The sequence below is a fragment of the Crotalus tigris genome, unplaced genomic scaffold (assembly GCF_016545835.1).
Source record: "Crotalus tigris isolate CLP2741 ecotype Arizona unplaced genomic scaffold, ASM1654583v1 scf7180000018016.4438896, whole genome shotgun sequence".
Classification (NCBI taxonomy): Eukaryota; Metazoa; Chordata; class Lepidosauria; order Squamata; family Viperidae; genus Crotalus; species Crotalus tigris.
Genome location: NW_024096778.1, coordinates 564,961 through 590,958, shown reverse-complemented (window position 1 = coordinate 590,958; position 25,998 = coordinate 564,961). Strand labels below are relative to the sequence as shown.

The 25,998-nt window shown below is 39.8% G+C and overlaps 1 protein-coding gene across 3 annotated transcripts in view; it reads right to left on the bottom strand.

The window, feature by feature from the left end:
* The window catches only part of FILIP1 (filamin A interacting protein 1), an 89,806-nt gene extending 64,428 nt beyond the window's left edge, over positions 1 to 25,378 (bottom strand). Inside the window, exon 1 of one of the 3 annotated variants that reach the window (XM_039346625.1) lies at positions 24,857 to 25,378. The gene's annotated coding sequence lies outside the window, so the exon portion shown is untranslated. The remainder of the gene's footprint in view (positions 1 to 24,856) is intronic. The other 2 variants (XM_039346626.1, XM_039346627.1) reach the window with 2 other exon arrangements.
* Positions 25,379 to 25,998: the final 620 nt, after the last annotated feature.

Below are 25,998 nucleotides of genomic sequence, written 5' to 3'. Positions count from 1 at the left end.
GGCTGAAATGATTCATTAGTGCCCTTTTAGTGAATTGCACAAGATCAACTCTGCAAGTGTTTCTTTAAAATGCACGCTTACCCTTGTGAGGAAATGTGAGGAGAAGGGGGAGGGGAGGCAGGAGAGACCAGATTGCTATTCCTGTAAGGACTGAGGCACAGTTATTAATTATCATCTGTCAGCCAGGATATCAACCATGCTGATAATTCATTTTTTCACAAGAACAGTGGGAAAGCATGCCACAGCCATGATGCAACTTCACTCAATCTGCTCTCTTTCCCAGCACATTCCCAGATTAATCTCCTTAGAGGCCATTACTGTTCAATGATTCCTATTCATCCATGATTACTAAGAAATGATTAGGTAGAACTTTTCTTTTTCTTCGCGTAAAGTAAATGAAACTCAGCTAGATTCCCATATTAAAACTTCAGCTGCAGAATATTCTGCATGTTCAGGAAATTGGCTGGTTCATAACAGTTCCAGTGTAACTGAATTCAGTGTGCACATTAATATAGTCATATATTTTCCTATCTCACCTATCCCTTTTAATGACAACCATTGGTAATATAGCCAAAGTTGTCCAAGTTGCTTCAGTAAACTTCTTAATTCAGGAGGAAGTTTAAGCCTTCTAATCCATGCTAATTATTAAATACCAGATTGCCATTTCCTCATTGAATATATATGATGTAGTCAATAACAATATATCCAACAAGAAGAGATTGAGTCTTTTAAATAATTACAATTTCAAAAATGACAGCAGAATGCAGAGAAAATAAGGGGCACTTGCCAAGATTTCAAATTAAACATCAGAGTTGCTTAATTTGTGCAAAGAATTCTATGCTGGAAAAATTACATAAAAGCTGAATTAGGCAAGGCAGCAACCAGCAGTTCTCAGGCTAGAGCAGACCTTTTATAAACATATCTGAGCTGCCCCAGGCCGTCAAATTAATTGCCAGGGATCTGTTCATTTGGAAAATCAGGAGAAAAAAATATGTTTCTACTGTAGTTTAAATTCTGGAGATCAATTCTATAGAAAGGCTGTGATTTTCTGCACAGCAGAGGGCAAATCATCTGTTTGTGGCTTCATTTTTGTCTGTAATAGAGTTATTAGCCTAGTTGTGTCACGTGGCAGAGCTAGAATGTCACAACTTTTATCCAGTAAAGCCCTCAAGCTCTCTGCACATGAAGCAAAAAGGGACTCTGATGTTTGTGGGTTTTTAAATCACGGGATGCAGTAATTTACTGATATACAGACATTACCATATGCTAGGAAATTGTCCACCAACTTTATGTTGGTTACAATGGCTAATTTTAAAAAAATGATCTCGTATCTATGATGAATTTCTTGTCAACAAAAATGTAAGCAGATGTTGCTTGAATTTTCCCCTTTTTAAAACTCCAAAAATTAGTTTTGCCAGTATTTTAAAAATGTAGAGAAATAATAAAACAGATAGAGCAGTGGTTCTCAACCTGTGGGTCGGGATCCCATTTGGGGTCAAACAACCATTTCACGGGGGTCGCCAAACAACACAGTCCGCCATTTTTTTCCCCTTTTCCTTAGCTGTACTACTCCCTTTTATTCTATTGGCTTTTGAAAGCCAATAGAATAGACTCTCTTGAATAGAATCTAATTCTATTGGCTTTCAAAAGCCAATAGGAATTGTCCAGGCTGTCTCTGCCCTGCTGAGCCCGCCAAAAGTCCCATTCTGCAAACGGTGCTGCAAGTTGTCTGCAGCGAAAGCGAGCTGTCTGGAAGCTTCCACCCCTCCCTGCTGAGCAACTACTAAAAATGTAAGTAAAAGAGGGCCAGGGGTGGAAGGTGGGAGGCCGGCGGGCGCAGGGAGGGTTGCTGGTGTGCGTGGGGCCCGGCGGGTGCCTTACGTCCCTTGGGCTGGGCCAGCTGGTGGCCCAGCTGGTAGCTGGCCTGTGCCGTCTCTGCTGCTTGCCAGCTATGCCTCGGCCGGCGCAGGGGGTGGCACCACGCATGCACGGCGCTCCCAGGCAGGGAAGGTCCTCGACTTATGACCAGTTGGGTAGTCCTCAACTTATGACCGGTTGGGGGTCGCAGCATTAAAAAGGTTGAGAACCACTGAGCTAGAGCTTGTTTTTCTTCCTATAATGTTGCAATAAGTGACCTTCAGATTAGTTACCAAACTTCACTTGGAAAGACCAGTCCTGGTTCAGCCATTATGCAGAGGACAATGGCCCTTCTCCCCATCCCACCCTCCCATAGCAGGAAGATACCCTAGCACAGCGGTTCTCAACCTATGGATCGGGACCTAATTTGGGGTCGAACGACCATTTCACAGGGGTCGCCAAACAACGTAGTCCGCCATTTTTTCCCCTTTTCCTTAGCTGTGCTACTCCCTTTTATTCTATTGGCTTTTGAAAGCCAATAGAATAGACTCTCTTGAATAGAGTCTAATTCTGTTGGCTTTCAAAAGTCAATAGGAATTGTCCAGGCTGTCTCTGCCCTGCTGAGCCCGCCAAAAGTCCCATTCTGCAAATGGTGCTGCAAGTTGTCTGCAGCGAAGGCGAACTGTCTGGAAGTTTCCACCCCTCCCTGCTGAGAAACTACTAAAAATGTAAGTAAAAGAGGGCCAGGGGTGGGAGGTGGGAGGCCGGTGGGTGCAGGGAGGGTTGCTGGGGCCCAGCCGGTGGTCAGCCTGCGCCATCTCTGCCACTTGGCAGCTACACCTCGGCCGGCGCAGGGGGCGGCACCACGCATGCGCGGTGCTCCCGGGCAGGGAAAATCCTCGACTTACGACCAGTTGGGTAGTCCTCGACTTACGACCGGTTGGGTAGTCCTTGACTTACAACCGGTTGGGGGTCGCGGCATTAAAAAGGTTGAGAACCACTGCCCTAGCAAATGTATTTAATTGTCAATCCTAAAAAGACCTTCAATTGGAACTCCAATTTTTTTTTTTTTAATGTGGATTTAATTGCTTGTGTTGGGCAACACAAAATTCAGATGCCCTGCTAGAGCTGTCACTACTTTCTTTAAGCAAAATACCCCACCCATTTGTGATGATCTTTGATCCCATCTGGCTTCACTACCTGTTTGAGTGCAACTTACATTAGTGCAATACTGTTCACATACCATTACTTCTGCTTTTGAGTCCCTGCCTTACCTGATTGGAACTGGATTCCTTGTTTTTCTTTATGTTTCTACTTATATGTTTGCAAAACAACTCCAACTGCCAGTTAGAAAGGCTGGGAAATAAAGATAGGCTGAGACTTTTCCTCTGTTAAGAAACATGTCAGATGGTGCATATAGCCTATACTATACTTAAGACTCAGTAACCCTTCAGTGTGGTCCTCTCCAAATGTTCCCACCAAACATAATTTTTAATTAGGAATATGCATGCTTAAAAATAATTAAATAGTATTTTGAATTTCATGCAAGTGCAAACGCAGCCCTTCTCTGCTGTCCTTTAAAGCAGCTATCCTTTTCTCAGGCTTCTGCATATGCCTGGAAAAAGGTGCTGCTGCTTGAAGAGTCACATTTAATGACTTGACTCTTTAAAGCAGCAGCTTCTTCTTCAGGCTTGCTTGGAAACCTGAGAAAACCCCCGGCTGCTTTAATAAATAGTAGACAGCAGCTCTGCTTGCATTCATCTCAGGTACAAAGTACTTCACACTAAGTTTTAAAGTATTCATATGCTGCTTTTAATATGATAATATGGAAAATTGTTAAACACAAGATAAGTTATTATTTTATGTTTATTAATCCAAATGGTTTAAGTTTCAGTATTGAATTCCCTCTATTCCTTTGTCTTAATCCTGTTTATTTTTTAGAATGTGACACTTGGCATGACACTCAAAGGCCAAGTACATTCTTTGGCCCGAAAAAGATTGCATTTTTCTGCTCTATTATGCTTTCATCCACAATCCATGCAAGACAAAAGTGGAATCTGAGAACAGACATGTTTTGCTCAGCAATCAGAGAAACATAGCATCCTCGTTGTCAGCCCACCAAAGCAGCTTCTATGTCTATTATTGAAGGCTATAGTAGCAAAGTCAATCTACCTGATGAAATATCCTTTCATTTCCTCTTACCCTATCTGCGTTAGCCTCTGGTGATTATTGAAGACAACATAAGAGAGAGAGAGATTTACCATTCTAGTGGCAGTTCTGGTTAAGGTTGATATTACAGTGCTATCCTAAATTCTGCTGTTGAATATGGTATTTAACCATCTGGAATCAAAAGACTCTGGGTGTGCACTTAGGGAGCCCCTGCTACAGAATTTCCCACTGAGCAAGAAAGACATTTTCCAAGAAGTGTGTAAAATGAAGAGAAGTCCCTTAGTGTCATATATCCCTTATTCCTAGTTATTAACAGCTGCTGGCATAACAAGGTTGTGCTAGCTAGCACATCTTCAGAGCCCATACTTCCAGGAATATATTTGCTGGCATAACCATGCATAACATGACAGATGAGTAGATAATCTTCAAGACTGAATTGCATGTATGATCATTACACTAATAGCTGCTATTATATTTTGGAAAGGCGCTTTCCATCATCAAGAGATGCTGATTAAGCTGAAAGAAGAGGTGGAAAATCAGTGGGCTACTGCTTCATCTTTACTGAGTTTGATAAGGTTTTGCTTTCAAAGAGAGGAGAAAGAGGATTGGCAAATGAGCCTAAGGAACTGTGGCTGGTGTTTCTCCTCACCACCTAGGGCTTTCAGGTGATCCATTTGATAGACTGCTCCCAATGCACATTTTCTGTACTGTATCACTGCTGACACCAGGCCTAATTTCAAGATCAGTGGTTCATCTCTTCATCTTAGTGCCATGGATCCAAGAGTGAGAAGAATATGTGCAGCAGATTGGTGGGATATTTTTAATCTTCCCCATTAAAAACTTCTCTAGAATCTCTGAGTTGCCTATCAGCGGAGCCACTTAGACTAGGACACGGGTTGGCTCTTTGAGCCTTCTCCTGTGGCTCCCAGCCTCCTCTGCCATTTGCAGAGAGAGAGACAGAGAGAGGGACTTGCACTTCCTTTCTCTCTGTGTGTGTCTGTGTGTCTGTGTCTGTAAAAAAGAGAGTGGCCTCATGGACAAGCTGACAAGCTTATTGGGTGGGGCTGCTGCTTTTGCTGCATCTCAGCAGGAAGCAGCATCTCTCTCCCCATCCCTCCCTCCCTCCTCTCTCTCTCTCTCTCTCTCTCTCTCTCTCTCTCTCTCTCTCTCTCTCTCTCTCTCTCTCTGAAGAGGACTGGCAGACCAAGGGCAGGAGAGAGCCAGCCCAATAAGAATGCGTGTCAGCTTTGGAGAGAGGAGGGGGAGAGAGGGAGGGAGGGAGACAAAGAGAGAGGGAGGGAGAGAGAACTCATGCACAGCAGCCTCTATTTCTTTTTAATTAAACTCTTCAATCAAGCTCCCCTTCCCCGTGCGCATGCACACACGCGCATATTTTGCAGCTCCCAGTGTTTTTCTTTTCTCTGGGAAACAGGTCCAAGTGGCTTTTTGAGTCTTTAGGGTTGCCGACCCCTGGCCTAGGAGGTATTTTAGTAGCGGGATATAATCCTGCGTCAATATTCATTTGCTTCAGCTGCCTAGCATACGTCCTATTCAGAGTCCTTACCCATTTAATTTAATCCTTGCGGTTCAAAAATGTGCTGTGATGCTCAAACAGTTTCCATTTGAAGCAGCCTTATACCAAATCTATTGCACAGTACAAAATCAACATGGCACAGAGCAGTTCCCCATGCTGGCTGGGGAATTCTGGGAGTCGAAGTCCCCATAACTTAAAGTTGCCAAGGCTGAGAAACATTGGCAGAGAGAGAGTTTTTGTGTTGGCTTCCCCTGAGTGACCTTTGTTGGAATTCTTATAGCTCATCTCAAATCTAGCTAGGTTGGAAGGAGGCACATAATCCCCCTTTCCCCCCCACATGTATAACTATTTCAGTGATATTTACTGTCTAGAAAGAGAAATTAATGTGCTTCACTGAATGCCGCTTTCCCTGAAATAAAAGAAGTGTGTAGACTTGAAGGGCAATTCTCCAGTGGCAGAAGGAAAGGAAAGATGATTCCATGATCCCACTACGGAAGCTGATTCATATGTGACACACAGGGATATCAGAGTAGGAATCCAACACTTTGAACCAAAGCAGAGCTTCAGAGGTGGGTTTATGTTGCAGTTCATGGAAATGCATCCATCAGCTGCTGGTGTCAGTAGAAACCTGGAAGAAACAGCAGCTGCTTCATGCCCCAAGGAGGGAAATGGAACAAAGGTAGCTTCAAAATAGATCTGAAAGTCTGGGTTTGTTTCCTATGAATCTCACTGAAGAATGAAGGACCATTTATTCCATCATTCTTTTGTTTAATTGATAAAGATCAATTAAACTGATGACTTCCTCAGAAAAGTGGCAACCAATCAAATTAGATCTTCTGCAAGAAAGCATATTAATAGTGTTTCTGCTTCATTTGTGTAAGTTATTTTTAAAAAAATAATAATATTGTACTATGAAATTGGGAAATCTAACCAGAGTTTTATGGTTTAATCTTAGACATGATTAGTTGGAACTAATTTTCATTCTCAAAAATTGCACTGAAAGGAATTTCATTGATTCTTCACCTAGTTATATAAGGTAAGCAATGGCAACAAAACCGTGTAAATTGGTCTGATTTTAAATGTCATCATGTAAGTCAAATAAGTGGCTTCCAGACATACAAGGCAACCCTGTTACATTTCTTTTATTCCATACCTTGCTCTAATCAGTTACATTCCTTCCTAAGAACTCCAGAAGATCCAGCAACATTCTAAGACTTCTAGTATAAATGGTTAACCACTATAATAAAATAAGATAACCTTTATTATCATTTTTTACTGTAGGCACATTGGCACACATTAAAAATGAAATTCTGTTGCCTGCTCTCAAAAGTGTACACATACACAACATACAAACATGCTACATACCTATATATATATCTACCCCTTGTCAACGCTGCTAACATTGGATGTTCTTGCTTTGACAACAGATGGAAATGTAGCCATCTTTTCTCTATCGCTTTTAGAGTTCGTTGATGCTGGGAGTGGGAATGTGGATGAGAGTCCAGCTAGTCATAACAATAATAACTCAGCTGTGGGAATCCAAGGTTATTGCACCCAGAGTTGATAAAGATTTGGCGGCTGGAAAGCTGGGGAGAAAGCCCACGCTTCAAGCTAATTGGGAAATGCAATTTATGACTGTTAATTGGAGGAGGGAATTGTGCTTTACTACTTTGTACCAAGGGGAGGGGAATTCAGTTTTTGGCTTTAACTATGTAACGCCAATACTTTGTTTCTCAAATAAAAGATTCTTTAAGGTAAACAGTGCCTCAAAGTTCTTTTGAAGAGTTTCATCTGTCAGAACTATGACACCCCTTACATATAAATACATATAAATATTAATCACTGTCCATCTTTAATACATAGCAGAAAAAAGAAGTTTGAGAGCTCATAAGATTGATGCTGTATGGAACAAAACTGTGACTGAATCTGTCTGTTCTGCTTCTGATACCATAAAGCCTCCCCCCAAAAGTTAATAAGGATAACAGGTCGTGAACAGGATGTGTAATGTCCCACACAATATTGTGGACCTTGCTCAAGCAACGCTTATATGCTTTGTCCTGGATAGAAGGGAGTGAACTGCCAATAATCTTTTCTGCCAACCTCACCATTCTCTGCACCGCCTTCCTGTCAGATGCATTAATGCTTCCAAACCAGACTATGATGCTGTATGACAGGATGCTCTCAATCATCCCTCTATCGAAAGTGGTAAGGACAGAGGAAGGAAGATATATTTTTCTCATGTGACACAGAAAATGCAGGCGCTGCTGTGCCTGCTTCATCAGTGTCTTGCTGTTGAGCGACCAAGCCAGCCTATTTGTTAGCTGCATACCCAGAAATTTGATGCTGCTAACCATTACCACAACTAAATCATTAATACACAGAGCTATGTGGCTGTGCCTGAAATCAACGATGAACTCTTTAGTTTTTCCAATGTTTAAAACTAGGTTGTTTTTATTACGCATATTTCACAAAATGGTTGGTGGCAAACCTTGCACAACAGTCATGGGTCAACAGGGTGAACAACAGTGGACTTAGGATGCAGCCCTGGGGAAAACCTGTGCTCAATAAAATGATGTTAGAAATATTAGCCCCAACTCGTACATGCTGGTGTCTGCCAGTAAGAAAATCAAGAAACCAGTTGCACAAAGGAGTATTAAAGCCTAAAAGGCTCAGTCTACTAGATGCTGAGGAATGATTGTATTAAATGCCAAACTAAACAGCATTCGCACGTGAGTATTTCTTTCCTCTAAATGCACCAAGCTCAGATGGAGAACAGAAGAAACAGAATCCTCTGTAGAGCGATTTGGACAGTAAGCAAACTGAAGTGAGTTAAATGCTGGCAGGAGGCTATTTACAATAATGTCCTTTATCAGCCTCTCAAAATATTTCATAATGATGGATGTAAGTGCAACGGTAATCATTGAGATCCATAATTGTAGACCTTTTTGGCACTGGCAAAATAATGGCCATCTTAAAACACGATGGGACCACTGCCTGCTGCAACAAAAGATTGAAAATATTTGTACGAACACAAGCCAGCTCATCTGCACATTTCCTAAGAATGCCCAGGGATATTATCTGAGCCTGCTGTCTTCCAAATGTTAACTTTCCACAATGTCCTACAGACTGAGGTAACATCAAAACTAAGCACTTGCTCATCAGGATGAGGCACAGCTTTCCTTGCAGGGATGCTATTTGATGCCTTGAATCTTCCCCCAAAAATGTGTTCAGCTCATTTAAGAAGTCTGTGTCACCCTTGCATCTTGATGGAGCCACCTTATAATCTGTGATGGCCTGGATTCCTTGCCACATACGCCTGGGGTTCATTGGGTCATGAAAAAAATTCTGAACTTTCTACTTTCTACTAACTACTTTGTGTATTTAACCATAAACACTAAGCCTAACAATGAAATATTTAGAACTAAACAACTATCTAAACATTTCATTGCTAGGCTTAGTGCTTATGGTTAAGTACACAAAGTGGAACTGCTGGCCTCCCAAAATAAGTTATGTAAACCATGTAAATCAACCACCATAAAAAAGGTAATAAGAATGCCATGTGGGCTACATTGTCAGGGCTTAAAAGAATTCATCTGGTTAGGGTTATCAGCAAGCTACTTGTAATTGTGATTTTATTGTTTACTTGGATGAGAAGGGGAGAATGGTTCGACCAAACCTATAATAGAGCTTGCCACATAAACTTAACACCATATAGGCTGCTGAGGGCCTCAGAGCAGGAATGGCTTGCTGGGATGCCTAATGTTCTGAAGGATATAATGTGACCATAGTACTGTTGGGTAGAGTGTAAGGAATGGTCTGAGTAGGGGCAAAAATGAGTGTAGGTATAAATGCCTTGGCCTGGGAGTTGGGGTCTAGGAAGAGGAAGAAACTAAAGGAAGGAGAGAGGGAAGCAGGAATGTCGAGATTGTGCTGATCAGGGATAGATGTGACAAGAATCTGAGAGCTGATCATACTTGGAGATGTTGAGACTGCTATTTGGTGTCCAGCCCTCTAACTATTTGAATAGATTATCATATCATCAATGGCCTTAGATTCCAGGTGCTGTTTTTGAATGCCAGGTTAGCCTGTAATAAATCTGCTCTTATTTATGATTTCATCATGGATGAGGCAGCCAACCTGGAAATGTAACTGAGATATGAGTAGGCTTGGGGTGGGTGATCTCCTCTTGGAAATATGCTTCTGTGAATTTCAGGTTTGGCATCAGCCAAGAGCCCAGGAAAAGTGGGGAGAGGTAACTATTGTCATCCATGAGTCATTGAGAGCTCTCAGAAGCTCTGCATCCCAGACAAAGCAGACATGAGCCCCTCTAGGTGAAGTTGGGATGATTGAGTCCCTCTGCTGCACATATTATCCCTGTCTGATCTAATGGGTTTTGTTGCTAAGTTGGTTATACAGTCCCTGATTCTATTAGTTCTCGGGGATTTCAATTTGTTACCAGTAACTTGAGTCTGAGACAGCTCAGAAATTGATGACCTCCATAGAAACCATAAACCTATCCCAAGTGATGAAATATACTGGCAGTTGCACTATTTGTCTGAAGAAGTTACAATGTCATTTGGTAGTGAAGGACATTATCATCCTTCCATTGTAGTAGTCAGATCATTCTCTGATTGCTTTTCAACTTGCTGATATCAACCTGCCCTATAAGGAGACAGGGCCTACTGTATTAGATTGACTTGCCCCAGCAATTTATGAACCCTGTTGGAGTTCCAGAAGGACCCGGAAATTATCTCTAGAATCTTCTGATTAATTTGGCCAAGATCTCATTTGCAGTTTGGAAAGGGTGGGTGGTAAAGTTTTTGGATCATATGGCCCCTATGTGGTCTCTGTGTGCTGATTCTGGAATGTACCTTGGTTTTTTTAAAAGATCTCTATAATATGATGCACCAGAAAAGTTATCTGAAGTGCTGCTGGGGTAGACTAAAGAATGAGTCTGATTGGACATAAATAAGAGCCCATATTTAGGATTATATTGTGATGAAGTGCCCTTATTGCATTTGCAGCGCTGTTTAGTACAACTTGTTCCTTTCTGGGGAGAGACAAGCTACTGGAACTTTCACAGGACTGCCTGTGAATAATATTTAAGCTATTTGGCAGATAAACTCACTCAGATCTTCTCAGACTTAGATTTTAACTGGGGCATGGTCTCATGTTGTTAAGACTGTCCAGGAAGTGAAATATAGTTGGATTCATGCAGTTGTGTTGGCTTGAGAAAGACTAGTTCCTTCAGCATTGAAAGACTATCACTAGATCTACCAATCCTGATCAATCATTGTCCAATCTCTAACCTCCTAGTCTAAGACAGTGGTGGCGAACCTATGGCACGGGTGCCACTCAGAGCCCTCTCTCTGGGCACGCACGCCATTGCCCCAGTCCTAGGCCTTCAGCTGGGTTTTATAAAACCTTTTTGCTTTAAGCCTCCGCCGCCGGGTACAAAAAAAAGGTTCAATCAATTAGTCAATTTCAACTTCTTGCGGGGAAAAAAAAGATCTTGCAAAGTTTGAATTGATTGAACTTTTTAGTTCCACCCAGTCTGTTACCACCACAGCCATGCCCATCCAATGAACCATGCCCACCCAATGGGCCACACCCATCCGGCACCCGACGAGGCATAAGTGGGTTTTGGGTTGCAGTTTGGGCATTTGGTCTCTAAAAGGTTCGCTATCACTGGTCTAAGATGATAGTCGGACAACAGGTTCAGAGGCTCTGGAGGAAACCTGTTTCAGTTAGGTTTAAGTCCAGGGTAAGGTACAGAGCAGGATTTGTACTTTCTAACAACCTTAGAGGCAGCTGGAATAGGAATAGCATATCCACCCTTGTGTTCCTTGATCTCTCAGCAGCTTTCAATAATATCAATCCTAGTATCCTGGACTGAATGTGAGGTCTGGGTGTGAGAGGTGTTATTAATGATGGTTCTCTTGCTTTCCCTGTGGTTGGTTTTAGTGTTATTAAAGGGAGGAGAGGTTGAGCCCATGACCTCTCATTTGTGGAGTGGGTACATGAAATCATCCATCACTTCAGAGCCCAACATGTTCAGAGTATTGTGCATCTTGATCCAAAGACTATTCAAATGATGTTGTCTATGTTCCAGTCTCTGGAAGCCGTGGAAGTCCAGATAGAGAGGAGCAAACTCAAGCAAAATCTTGAACAAGAAGGTTGTGGATATTTGTTCCCTCCTCCAATGCCTGGTCTGGGAACTTTCTATCCTTTGTCTGAGGTGGTCCCAGAGAATATAATTCCTGCTTGAAAAGCAGGTGGCAGCTTTAACTAAGAGAGCCTTTGCACACATCCGTTTAGTGCTCTAATTTTGTCCGTACTTCAGTCCTTCAGATGATCATTTGTGCACTAGTCACTTCATAAATGAACCGTTGCAATGATCTTTACATGGGCCTACACTTGAAAATCCTTGGAATGATCTTTACATGGGCCTACACTTGAAAATCCTTGGAAGCTATACTGGTAATAGGAGCAGTAATGAACATGCTGTGCTCCACCCATCTAACACCACTGCTCTGTGAGCTGCACTAGTTGTTGGTTGGCATCTGAATGTAATTCAAGGTGTTGTTTGCCACTCTAAAGCCCTTCATAGCATAGGGCCTGGCTTTTTGAGGGACTGCCTAGCTTAGATAGTTTCTGCTCAAGGGGTAAAATTAGGTATACTATAGATCATCTTGATCTAGGAACGCAATAGGTTAGTGTGATATCTACTGGAACTTAGGAAATGTGCTTTCTCTGTTGCAGCAACTGCTCTCTGGAATAACATCCTCCCATTCCCATTCAGTCTCTCATCCTGAAGATGTTCAGAAACTGTTTGAAATCCTGGCTATTCCTCTAGGCCGTGAGGTAAGATGGTTGTCCAGTTCTGTAGAGTTATTTTGCTTGCTTGTGTAGTTCTTCTGGATGCGTATGGTTTGTTTCTTCATTTCATTGTTTCTTGGTTTTAAAGTGAAAGTTGCTCAGAGTTATTTGGGGTCAGGCAGCCTTTAAATTGTAGAAGCATATTTATTAATTTGTCTGCAGAACTTAAGTCTCTGTGAAGTTCTCATTCTCTCTCTCTCTCTCTCTCTCTCTCTCTCTCTCTCTCTGATAAATCTGATAATCCTCAAATAAATAAATATTGCTTCATTTCCTTGTATGCTTAGATTGCTAAACTGTATCATCACAACCTCCATATCAGTGCTTTCCTTGTATTGGTCTGTAATTACTGGAATTCGGGCTATTACAAAGTTGGTCTAAATGCATTAAAGAAACAGGCACATAATAACAAGAAAGCCAAGAAAACACACAAACAGGCATTTATACTGACAAATCACATCATGTTTGTCTTCATATGCTATTAAAAACATATATACATAATCACATGCAATAGATTTGCTACAAATCGCGTCTGTAGCAGCAGGGCCATAATATAATAAAATTAATAAAAAATAATAAAAAATAATCAATTCTTTTCAGCGATTTATTGTTGCCTCACTGACATTCAGAATTCTATTTTAGATTGTTTACAGACTAACTTTGTAAGCAACACCATCTATTTGTACTTTCTTATTGGGAATTGTTTGAAATTAACTATTTAACCAAAAACTTTCTGACTTTTAGTCCCACATTAAAAGCAAATGATGGCTTCTGATTTTAAAAGTGTTCTCTTTGTGGCACCATCCAAATCTGATCATGATATCCTTCTTTTAGGCCCCTATCTAATTGCTGGGTCATTGCATGCCATGGCTAAATCCAATTTCAGTCGGCCTTAGCACTGGGGTAAAAAAAATCATCCATCTCCAATCTAACTGACTCCAGAATGGAAAAATCAAATCACCCTTTTGCCACTTGTCCAGTGGTTACATGCCTTGCCAGAACATAGTGGGAAGGGTTAGGCCTTGAGTATTGGAAATTCTTCAAAATAACAGAATAGTTTTTGACTGGGGATGTAGAATGTATTTAAGTGTATTTTTTTTCTAATGATTTAAATGCTAGTACTAATCATGACTCCAGGCCTATCATTATAGGTGTGTTTTTAATTCAGCCCTCTGAGAGATAGATATTAAGAAATTCATATTCCCATTTTATGGGCTCTAAATTATTATTTCCCTTTAGCCAGTCAATGAGTTTTTAATCTGAGAAGGGATGAGTGGACAGAAGGCAGAAAAATAGAAATACTCTCTTGAATAGCCACGCACCTTAGACCTACTTAATCCTAGGTAGGATGTGTTTCCATGTACAGGAGGGGAGCCTCCAATGAAAATACTTAAATGAGACAAAAGTGGCTGGTTGAAACGATTTTCACATTAGTAGTCCCAAAGGTGTTGTTGAAAAGGCAACTGGACTTTTTGTTTTTTTTTCCCCTTGAAAACGTTTAGCTTCTCATTCAAGAAGCTTTTTCAGTTCTGAACTGAAAGGAGCTGAAGAAACTGAAATAAAGTTCAGTTGCTTTTTGAATAGCATCTTTGGGACAACCATGACTTGGATGACTGAGAATCTCCACAGACACTTCCCATCAGAACTTTTGGCAAGAGACCGCTTGGTAATAAAACCAATATTAGATCACTACAGTGATGGATGGATAATGCTGTAAGTCAGATCTCTGTCAAACAAGCTTGATTCCAGTAACTCCATGATGCATAGTTTTCTTGGTGACAGTACAGAAGTGAATCACAACTGCCATTTTCCAGAGTTTTTTTTTTTTTTAAATGGTCAGTTTAGTCTACAGGTCTAATATTTGCTGTAATCTCCAGTCCAAATGCTTGACAGGCCAGCCCTGCTTAACCCGTTTTTGAAATAAGTCTAACTATGCAAACAGTGCTGTATAAATTGCTAATGCAGAAATGGTCTGGGGACACAAGGCCCCAACCTCTCCAATCAAGGCCTGCTCGTGTGATACCCACCAAGGGAATCACACCATCCTCCTAGCAAAATACTCCAAAGAATGCTGTCTCCATCCCATCCATTCCTATAGCATAGCCAAGAATGACATTACAGGTAGTCCTCAACTTATGACCACAACTGAGCCCAACATTTCTGTTGCTAAGTGAGACATTTGTTAAGTGAGTTTTGCCCCATTTTATGACCTTTTTGCCACAGGTGTTAAGTGAATCCCTGCAGTTGTTAAATTAGTAACCGGGTTGTAAAGTGAATCTGGCTTCCCCATTGACTTTGCTTGTAGAAGGTCACAAAAGGTGATCACATGAGCCTAGGACACTGCAACTGCCATAAATATGAACCAGTTGCCAAGCATCCAAATTTTGATCCCATGACCATGGGGATGCTACAACAGTTGTGTGAAAAATTCATAAGTTCCTTTTTCAGTGCCATTCAGGCAGTCACTAAATGAAAGGTTGAGAGCGTTACCTGTACATCTTTGAAGACCCCAGCAAGAATTCAGATTCCCTTATTCGTTAAACTCTCCAGGTGGGACCACAAAATAAGAAAGAAGAATATGTGTTCACTATCATGTCTACTTATTTTTTAGGGACAGCAAACACTCCTGGGAGAAGGGCTCTGCTCTCTGATTAAAAAGCAGAGCAGAAGGAACAGAAGACATAGTAAGAGAGACTAGTGAGAAATGGAGATGGTGGGGAAGGGGGGAAGCAGTTCTGAGTGGGTGACCGCACCAAGTGTGGGATGCAGTGAATGAAGTTTCAATTTTGGAGGTGGGGAAATGCTTTCTCTTGGATCAAGCTTAACTTTGCCGCCGCCCCTCCCCTGCCAAATGTCAAGTGAGGCAAATCAGAGACAGTTGCTGGACTTCAGTTTATACTGCAAATACTCTAATCATTCACACATATCATCGAATAAATCACTCCCATTGTACAGCATTTGCATTGTTTCCACACACTCATGAGGTTTAGAAACATGCATTTTACATGCAAGAAGAGGGAACAGGATGACCTTTAGAGTGCAACTACATCTTGGGAAAGAGAAGGAGGGCCCTAGCAACCACTTCCTGGCCCTTCTACCAACATAGACAATGAAGAAAGCTACTTATTTTGATATTTGTGGAATCAATGTCTTTTACATTGCTGGGCCTTTGGGAGAATTGTGTTCCAGCTCCTGACAGAACCTTAAATTCTTTGTAAATATTTCATAACATCTTTCAGTTACTTGAAAGTAACTGATGAATGAAACCAAAAGAACAATAGAAGGAGAATCATACAGGCATTTTGAAACAGCTTTTTAAAATACACCTTATAATCACATTACACTTATTTGTAGAATATTTGTATCATTATTTAACCTTTAGTCTTAAAACCATGAAAGAAATAACATATATCCGCTGTATATCCAGGGCCTGGGTCCCATTGATCCTCCAAGAAATCTGAATATCTCAAAAGAAAACCTATGCAGCTCCTACATACAGAAATACCTTACTTTGACACCCACTTATTTCTGGTTCCTTTAGGCCAACTATATAGGACCGCAAGATTAGCCATTTAAGGAAAGCCATTCATGCTACCACTTACTGCTCTGTATTTAGTCAATTTCTCTCCATCGCTCCCCAATGTGTATAGGCATGCCAGAAAGCATGTTTTTTTTCTACACAATACACACACAAATAGACACACTCCTTTGTGTGCACAGTAAATCACTTTAGCAGAAGAAAAGACATCTCCTTATCAGGGCCTTTGTATGGCCAATGAAACCATTTGAAGGTGAGGTCAAAGTACTATCTAACTTCACACAAAGTTTCAAACCTAGCAACAAAGTGCTTGATTCAAAAATAAGTCTTCTTGTGAGGAAGTATTCTCTCAAGCTGGCATTCATTTTCCTGTGGTTAAACTCTTACCATTATTTTAGCTTTAAAATCTTTCATTTCCATCAGTTTTAGCTGAATTAGTATCTGTTGTTTCTTACCAGCCTAATCCTGGACATTGGGTCTTGTCCCACTTGTACAATGATATAAACAGGTCCCAGCAGTCTCTCTTTTGGCTTAAAAAAGTTGTCACCATAGTCTAGGTCCCAGCCAATGAATTCCCAATCCCATTTTCAATTGCCCAATTGTTTAACCAGTATTTAAGTTGGCAGCATCCAATGACAGCTGGAAGATAAGCAAAAATCTGTTGTTTCACCATCTATTATGTTGGAGGTGCAGTCAGATGACCATTAAAGTCTGGGCTCAAAGTGATATTAATTGACCATTTGAGGCTGATGCAGATTTGCTCCTTCCTCTTCGGTTTCTGCACAGTCAAATTTATCTCCATTCTGTTACCTTTCTAAGAACCAAACCTGGTAGTGTTGGGTAAGTGGTCTATTAGAAGAAGCCTAAAGAGGGTAGAGAGAGTGCTACAACTGCAGTGTCATGACTGGCAGGTATCTTTCCTCTCAGTTAACATGCCCAAAAGAGTAAAACTGATGGAATCAACCAATCATTTTGCTTATCATGTATTACAGGTGCGAAATCAGGAGGGCATCATTTGTATTAGCCTTGTGAGATGATCCATATAAGAAACACAATGAGAAACACTAGCTCTATCTTTACTGCGTGGTTATATTTAACAAAATCTTGCAATACTGAACATGTTCCTCCCTTCCTTCATGTTTACTCTCCCCAAAACTGGGGAGGGTCCCTTCTGAAACTCTTTTCCACCTCTCTTCCTCCAGTGTAAAATCTTGTTTAGCAGACCATTGTCTAGGTCAGTGTTTCTCAACCTTGATAATTTTAAGGCATGTGGACTTCAACTCCCAGAATTCCACAGCCAGCATTGCTGGGAGTTGAAGTCCACATGCCTTAAAATTATCAAGGTTGAGAAACACTGGTCTAGGTTGTGGCTCTTTCGCCTTTATATCATTACTCCTGGCAGTAAAAGAGTAAAAATAAGAATTAAAATAGTAATTATTTCTTTGAACTCACTTCTGCAGAGCAATTTCTACAGAAAGATAGATACAATGGTTTGTAATATGTGCCCTGGAATTGCATTCATGCTAAGTTTTCAGAATCAGGAACAGGAACATCTCTGTCACCCTAAAGAGAGAGTTACAACAAAATAGGATGTCAGTAACAGAGGTTGAAGAAATACTTGCTCTGTGAGAACAAGACTTCCTGTAAGGCCAAATGAAGAAATAAGCTTAGATAATTTCTGACAGCTAACCAGGTATGAAAAACTTTTTGCCACAGTGGGAGCTTTCTTCAAATCAGGAAATGCATCTAATTAATGAGAGAGAGAGAAATAGCTGTAGCTGACTATTAACAATCAAGAATGCTTAGTTTATTCTTTAAAAAGCTGCATTTTATAATCAATGTAGATCAGTGGTTCTCAACCTTTTTAATGCCGCGACCCCCCAACTGGTCGTAAGTCGAGGACTACTCGACCGGTTGTAAGTCGAGGACTACTCAACTGGTGCAGCACCGTTTGCAGAATGGGACTTTTGGCGGGCTCAGCAGGGCAGAGACAATTCCTATTGGCTTTTGAAAGCCAATAGAATTAGACTCTATTCAAGAGAGTCTATTCTGTTGGTTTTCAAAAGCCAATAGAATAAAAGGGAGTAGCACAGCTAAGGAAAAGGGGGAAAAAATGGCGGACTGCGTTGTTTGGCGACCCCTGTGAAATGGTCGTTCGACCCCAAATGGGGTCCCGGCCCACAGGTTGAGAACCACTGATGTAGGTCTACAGCAGCAGATACGGCTGTATTCTGTTTCAACACTGGCAACACTAATTGAATCTAATTATTGGTGTGGTTCACACAATAACTAAGCTTAGCCTTTGGTTGTTCAAACCCTGCTAATTATATTTCATACTACGATGATGTAAACCAAAGCTTGCACAATGCATTAAATCAGCCAGTTGGTGGGGGTAATGCTCAGATAGTTTTGAAAGTTAGTTAATGACTATAAATATTAATATATTTTTAGAAATCATAGCACAGAGAGAGTTTACTTTTGGCTTGTATTTCCTGCTATAACTATATTAGCTCACATGTTTATCTTCTGAGTTTTAAATCTGTGTCAGAGGGAATAAAGAAGACTGACAAACAATAGTTTTCCTAAAAGAAACACTTTCCAGTTTTTCCAAAGCACATTTGAACAACAATGGAAAATACTGTAGCCAAACCTTCCCAGTCAATCAGGCTTAGCAACAGTTATCTCAGCCTTGGTTACGTCCCATCTTGACTACCGTTCCATGCTTTATATGGTATGGAAACTGCATTTGGTTCAAAATGTAGCAAGCAGGCTGGCAATTGATGCAAGACAATGAAAGATCTTCACTAATGAGCACAATTTAATATGCCTGCATTGGCCTTTATAGCCATAAATGAACAAGAACTTAACTTAAGGATCACTTTTGTCACTCTGAAACTGGCCACTTACCTAAACCAGTGGCAACAGTCTTTTTGAAGATTTTCCCAGCTTCTAGAAGCTTGTTATATAAACACCCACAATCACACACACACACACACACACAGATGCATACACATACATACACAGACAAGGGTCTTTTGTGGGGCCCAGGAAGATTTGGTTGATCTCCACTTTCCCACTACTGAGGGAAAACAGCAAAACCTCGTCTCCTTCACGGCATTTTTATTTGCTGGTTGAATTATTAGGATTTTAAAAATGCCTATTTGAATTTTTTATTTTATTTTATTCTTATGTGTTACAATTTGTATTTTTAATTACTCTAACTCATTGTGAACATTCATGGCCCAAAAATGTGGAATACAGCTTAAATAAATGAATCAATATTGCATGTTGAACCAGGCTGTTGGAACTGCTGAAAAATTCTTTACATTTCCTTCAATCCAATCCTAAAACCACTGAGCATTGTTAGATTTACAGTTTTGAATAAACTTCCATTAAAGAAATCCACAGACATAGCCTAACTCTTAGCTCTCTCTACATGCAAAGCTCTAACAAATCTGCAATTTCCAGTAATATGTTCTTTATTCATGTTGCATCAAAGTTGAACGGTTTTTGAGCAATGCCAGCAGGCCACACAGCCATTTGAGTAGAGGATTTGGGTCCTAAGAGCTGTGATGGTACAGTGGTTACAATGCAGTACAGTATTGCAGGCTAAATCTGCTGACGGCTTGTTGCCAGCAGTTGAGCAGTTCGAATCTCACCAGCTCAAGGTTGACTTAGACTTCCATCTGTCTGAGGTTGGTAAAATGAGGACCCAGATTGTTGTGGGCAATAGGCTGACTCTGAAAACCACTGTAAAGCACTGTGAAATGGCATATAAGTCTAAGTGCTATTGCTATCCAGAGAAAGCAATGTTTGAATCCTGCAGCAATCCTAATATTAAAGGAAGTTCTTTAATTTCTGGTATGTATTGCAAAATACTGAGTGACAAATGGGAAAAAAAGCATGTTACAGACACCTTGCAAGCAAGTTGCTTCAGCTCTTCATTTGAGTTTCTTAAGGATCAGGGGACATTAGAAATTCTAAACATATTTGTGGTACATCCTGAAGTTTTCAAAGAGGTGTAAATAATGTTGGCCTTTGTTTTCAGAAGAAGTATGGAAAAAATGCTATGATTATATTATTATTATACAGAAATATTCTGATTAATATATTTAGCAGGGATTCTAGAAATGATATTTGAAGGAATTCTTCATTTGCGAGTCCTAATAATTTTTCCCCTTTTTAAAAAAGGAGAAAAGAGAGAATGATAGGTTGACAGGAAAAAAAAAACTGAATAGTTCCTTCAATGTTCGTGAACATCTTGAATTCCTGATGGATCTCAAAGCCTCCAGGATTTTTCTTTAGGTCTTCTTGCTGGGAGGGAATAGATACAGTATGTCTCACCAGCAGATGTTTTGGTAACTGCAGATGGGTAATTAGGACCATTCCCCTGAGTTATACCACTGTTGCATGAGCCACACTACTCTGAGGTACCATTCAAGGTGCTGGTTATCACTTTTTAAGGTTTACATAGCAAAAGGCCAGGATATTTGATTGCCTTTGGTGGAGATGCTGCATGACCCTTTCCTTAAATTCTGTCATTTACTCGACCTCAGAGGCATGCTTTCTCTGTATACTCCACACACACACACACACACACACACACACACACACACACATATACACCTTTGACATAACCTCTCATCTGAGATTTGAGAGGCTTCTACCTTCTGGAAGGCTATGATGACCCAAGCATTCGGGGAGGATGGGGCTGAGTCAGGTTCTCAAAAGTAAATAAAATAAAATCTCACCTCCATAGCTACACAGCAGCCAATAATAATGAAGGTTTTCCAAAGTACAAAATAGCAACCTTCACCTTCTGTGATTCCGTTTATACAGTAGAAGCAGTTCACTAACTTTAACTCAATTGAGCCATGGTTGTTGAAATCAAGATGTTCCAATGAAAATGTTCGTTTATTTATTTATCTATCAAATGTATTGGCTGCCCATCTTACGGCAGTATAACTACTTCAGTGGTGACAGATAAGTTTCTAAAATGATATTATAGAATAGCAATACAGACTACTGAAGTAGTCTGACAAACAAGCGGCTTAAAAATCTGAAAGATATGGGAATTGTAACTGACACAAGACGTTAGGTTACAATAACCTAATGTAAAAGGGTAAAAAGAAAGAAGAATGCAGCAGACTGACTAGAGAACTAAATCTTCAAGCTTTTTTGTTCACTGTTGCTTCATCAACTTTTGAGGCTGCTGATTTTATTTAAAAAAAGTATTTCAAAACACAAAGGGCTTTCTCTGCAACAACATGATAGGAAAGTTGAATGGGTACAGTAAAACCTGCCAAGGCTGAGAAGATAAATTATGTAACAATTGCCATTATTGAGGATAATGCTTTGACAGGAAATGCTCATTGGTAAAGAGTGACAGTGGGAAATGAAATCACCAGAAGCAAACATCTGTTTTAGAGTGACAACGTGACATTGTTTGAAATAAATATTATAAACCAGAGAGTCCAAATTGTTGACCTTTATGTATCTGGAGCATTAGAGAGCAATTATACCTACAATCTTGCCAATCAGATTTAGGATTTGAAAAACAAAATTCTGAAGAATGCGCAGAAGTTAATAGAAGAAAGTCATAGTGAAATTATTTTACCATCCATTCAAAAGAATCATCAAAGAAGACATTTTATCGAGCATGGGGCAATCCCAAAACAGACCCCAAACTATAATTCAGGGTTGAATTCTTTAACCAGCAATGTATTGTGTAATATTATGCCTTCTGTGTTCAAGATACACAGAAAACTATTTGAGATGGAATATGGTATTTCAAAACTCCCCCTATATTTGAAAAATACCTACAACACAGGGCACCAGAGACAGTGTAGCTATATGATGGCATGCACAATATTGATGCACATGGCTCAGGTAATGACCTGAAAGATTTTTAAAGATGTATTTCAGCAATATCAACTTAAGAGGTTGGTCTGCAATACACACACACACACACACACACACGTAAGATGAGTACCCTTTTCCCAAATGCTTTGGTTGAATACTTTTAATGCTTCCTGTAATACGTATTAGTGGAGGGTGCATCTTTTCAGCTGAAATTAAATATATATCTATGGTTCATAAGCACTCAGAAGAGGCTGGTTGGCTTCGTAAGCATTTCACTAGATAAAAAGCTAGACCAGACTATGGGCCGTTAGAAATCAGTTAAGACTTTTACACTAAGGAGCCAAGAAAATGTAATTTTGATTAATCAATTGGATAAAAGTATCATTGTTTAATATGCAGGCAAGAAATGTTCCAGATGCTGAAATGATTAAAATGTAAAAGAAGTATTTAAAATATTTAATTCTGTCTTATTGATGTAGATACCAGAGCAGTACCCTGAGAAGCCTTGGACAGGGAAAGGCTAAATCCAGTTATTTCATTGCTGTGACCCAAGGAACAAACGTATGAGCATCATTTGAGCTTCCTGCTTTAGGTACCAAAATATTATGAGCTGGTTCTGATAGAGCTAATTATCATTTCTCTATACCTCTGAGTCATGTTGATGTATTGTATTTTAGTATAATTCCTGAATAAGGCTAACACACATGATCATAAAATTATAATATTTATTACACATGGCAAATGATTGATTCTGTTCAGAAAGATTCCTAAGCTGCCTAATTGGAAAAATATCTTCAAACTGGAGTCTAGAAAAATATTAAGAAATTATTCACAATGTCTGTAAACATTAAACTAATAGTGTTTAAAAAAGAAAGAAATAATATTCCCATAAATAAACTGACTCCACTAAATTTTTCCCCCTCTGGGGCTTATTGTAAAATAATGGAACTATTTTATTTTAGTGCCTCAAACTATTAAAAATACTGTCTATCTGTCTATCTATCATCTAAATTATATAAAGCCGCTTGACTCCATAACAATTCTGGACAGCATTCAACATTAAAAATAGCATGGAACAATTGAATTAAACCTCACTGTTTTCCGTTTAATTTTCTTTTTGTTGCATCCTGGCTTTCTTTTCATCAGATATTGTGAAATCTTTAATTCTCATCAGTAATAAGAAGAAAATGCTATTGTGATGGTTTGTCGTAGATGTACAGATGACTGCAAATAATATATTCAAATATTTCATTACTAACTCCACTGAATGCACAAGAGTTCTGCCTTTGCATTGGGACCAGAGACTGATTCTTCTTTCCGACAGGGGCAGACTGCAAAAGTGGTGCATTCTCCAAAATGGATTGAAGATACAGAAATCCAAGGCCCTTGGAAGTGGTACTGATTCTAAATAGGCAATTCATAAATTTCTAGAACATAGGTAACATATTTTTCTCTGACTCATTCTTGAGGTACAATATAATTTTTTCTATTACTGTGTCAGCAGTTATGTCAAATGTAATTAGTTACTGAGGTCAAAAGAAAGCAGTTTGATAGCGGCTTAGTGGCATAATCACAGTTTGTACAGTACTTGTCAAATGCCTTTTGCCTATCTAGGTTGGTACTCTTGTGTTCCTTTGACCTTACTTCAAAGTAATCAGAGTAAGGTTGGAATTTATTTCTGAATAGAAATTATAGAAGTGTTCTGTTAGTCATTCTATATTCCAGCTTGATAAGTTTATTTCTTTAAATACTGAATGAAAGCAACACATTTCCATCTTTCTCGTTTGGGCACTAATCAGAACACGAAATATGAAAGAAGACATAGTGGTTGCATTCTTGCAACACTAACATATCAATCTGGCATTCCATTTGAATACTTTTTGTCATCAGATTTCGTATGCCTCTTTGCGAGCATTTTCTTCAATAAATTATGTATTGCTATTGCTTTTATTTATGCATTTGTTGCCATAACTACTTTTTGATTCAAGTCTAAACTAAAAGTTTAATCACTATTTATTTTATTATTTCATTTGTTTGCCTGCCCTGCCTTACTAATGTTTCTGAGTCATTTTATAAAAACACGCAAGGTTTCCTATCTATCACTCTTCTTTCTACTGTATTTTATAGTGAATTATCCACTGTGTGGAAATAGCTTGCAGATAAATGCCTTTTGATCAGAACATTTGCAAGACACTCACAAATAAGATGGGAGGACTAGCGGGGGGAAGGGGAGAGGATCAGGAAAGGATGAACTGTTATTTTTCCATGAATATATATTTAAGTTTTACAAATATCGGTTGTCACCGCTTTGTCTCAAAATAATCTTGTATATGAGTGCCAAGGGAGCAGGCTCTTGGAGTGGTATGCATGATAAACATTCGGTAATTTAATATGATAGGGATTTTTTTAAAAAATCTGGTGAGGCAACCATCAGAGAGGCAAAATAAAACGTAGTTAATTCTACAGAGGAACAAACAAACAAAAGGAAAAGAAATAAGAAACAAGGCACAAGATTAATTCAGAGGATTACCGCATGCTTGCTTTTTCTTATTTATCATACTGATTTCGTTCCTAGGTTTCCCAACTATTAGGATGTTTTTAAAAAGATAGTTAAAAAAGGGAAAAGAGCGAGCCCTGTACATTTCCCTATGAGTTCTGTGGAGGGAGGGACATTAAGATCTCTTTTGACAGCATGCATGTTCCACAATCAGGCATCACTCATTCTCATCTTCTTGTTTTTGTCTCCTATCTCCTATCATTATGTCTCCAGTTCTGTTTTTAGACTGTTGCCCTTAGCCCAACAAGTTCAATGGAGAGCTCTGAAGGTGATGATTTCTCTATATTGCTAAAAGCAAAATAAAACCTGGCTTCTCTCTCTCTTCTCAACTTTTCCAACTAGACAGAACATTTAAGAACAGAAGGCAAACAGATAGGGGTGTAAAAGGAACCAGGAAGACATTTTTTAAACAGGAAAACAAACAAGCCAATCATTCGGGGGCAAAATATCAGTTCAATCTTACCTGCCAGCTGAAAGTAAGGACTTAGAGATGCCAGCTCTTTAGAAGGATGTGCACTCCTGGAAGATCTCAGAAACATAGCTTACATGACCAGGACTGAAAGTATCCAGGCTCAGAAAAGTACTGGACAAATTTTAATCTTTCTTCTCTTTCTAGATCTACCAGGGACTGAAGTCATGCAGGAAACAGAGAAACAGACAGCCAAAGAGGAACGTAGTTCCTGTTCTGAGAGATACCGGTCAGAAGAAAGAGGAGCTACAAATGCTCTCTTAGGTTTCACCCAGGCTTTTGTTAGACTTTTCTCCTGGTGGGTTTGTGCCCCCACCCACAACTGTTGCGCTGTGGGAACTAAGCTTTGGCAGTGTAGTTCTGAGATTGTATTTCCCCTCTCCTGGGCTCCTTGCAGGCTGTTGAGAGCAATGACTTTGTGGAGCTGAGCTCGCTGGTGCTATATTTATCCAGTGTTCTCAGCAAGTCAAGCCTGTCAACAGCTGAGAAGTTTGGAGCAGGCTCTGCCTAGCTCCTCAGCTGCCGAGCTATCAGTGGATATGGAGCTGTGTTGTTCAGTGGCTCACCTCAGTATAGGCAAAGGAAACGTTTTTTCACGCTCTCTAAGCAACATTTTCTGTGACTATAAACAATCAGCATAGATGGAGAGTTACTGTAGAGCTGAGGAGAGAATGAGACATAGAGCAGGGCCTTATTTATAGGCACAACTTTTCAGGCCAGAAAATCTAGAGTGTTGTAGGAAAAATATCATACAGATGGTAGATCTGGAATGTTCCTGGATTAGCAGGAAGGTAAATATGTTAGGGATTATATTGTATTTTCTCTATATTTCTTCTCTCAAATTAGCAGAAAACTTGGATACCAATTTTCAGCACTCAAGCTCAAAGATATGGTCAATTTGAGAGGGGATCTGAAATTCCCATAAAAAGGAGCTTGAAAGTTCCATGTATCTTTAGAGCCATAGTTGCCCATTTCTCCCATGGGCAACATCATCTGACCTTAAATTTCTTTGTTCAATAGTATTTTCCCTCCCAATTCTTTTGCTGCCAAAATTTATTCTGCAGATTTGGAGAGTGAGAGTTGGGTGAAAAGGAATAGTTCCCTTTCTGATTTGCACTTCAGTCAACAAGACAAAT